Source organism: Podarcis gaigeae, assembly GCF_964106915.1.
Source record: "Podarcis gaigeae genome assembly, chromosome: 16".
In the NCBI taxonomy this organism is placed as follows: domain Eukaryota; kingdom Metazoa; phylum Chordata; class Lepidosauria; order Squamata; family Lacertidae; genus Podarcis; species Podarcis gaigeae.
In genome coordinates, this window is record NC_139693.1 from 18090247 (window position 1) to 18091370 (window position 1124).

The window sequence follows — 1124 nt, forward strand, 5'->3', positions numbered from 1 at the left end:
TTTTCTCCTCTCAAGGGAAGTCGTGAATAGGAGTTCGCCTGCCCTCCCACACAAAATTATTGTGCCTCTTCCCTCCCTGAGGAGTTTATCAGGGGTAATTAAAGTGCAGGTGGGGCTGGCTGGCACGACACTGCAATGGCATCCTCCCAACAGGAGGGTCACTGCAACTTTCCAGAACAGTGTGGTGAGGAAAGAGGTTTGGCGCTGTGCAGGCTGACCAATGGGAGCCAATCCCACCCAGTCTATAGTTCTTGCATAAATCAGTTTGCTGCTCATACAGCTCCACTTTCCATTTATATAGTTCATTCATTCATTCGTTTGTTTGTTTGTTTATTTATTTATTTATTTAAGCTACCTCTGCTTATACAGGTGAAACTCAGAAAATTAGAATATCGTGGAAAAGTTCATTTATTTCAGTAATTCAACTTAAAAGGTGAAACTAATATATGAGATAGCCTCATGACATGCAAAGCGAGATATGTCAAGCCTTTATTTGTTATAATTGTGATGATCACTGTGTACAGCTGATGAAAACCCCAAATTAACAATCTCAGAAAATTAGAATATTAAATGAAATCAGCAAAACAAGGACAGCAAATAGAACAATATTGGACCTCTGAGAAGTAGAAGCATGCATATGTACTCAGTACTTGGTTTGGGCCCCTTTTACATCAATTACTGCCTCAATGTGGCGTGGCATGGATGCTATCAGCCTGTGGAACTGCTGAGGTGTTATGGAAGACCAGGAAGCTAAAATAGCAGCCTTCAGCTCTTCTGCATTGCTCGGTCTCATGTCTCTCATCTTTCTCTTTGGCAATGCCCCATAGATTCTCTATGCGGTTCAGGTCAGGCAAGTTTGCTGGCCAATCAAGAACATGGCTTCCCAAATCTCTTTTCTGATGAGAGAAGCTTTTGGAAAACAAGGACCCAGAGTCTGGAGGAAGAATGGGGAGGGACATAATGCCAGATGCTTGAAGTCCAGTGTGAAGTTTCCACAGTCTGTGTTGATTTGGGGAGCCATGTCATCAGCTGGTGTTGGTCCCCTGTGCTTCATTGAGTCCAGGGTCAACGCAGCCGTCTACCAGGAGATTTTGGAGCACTTCATGCTTCTTTCCGCAGACGAG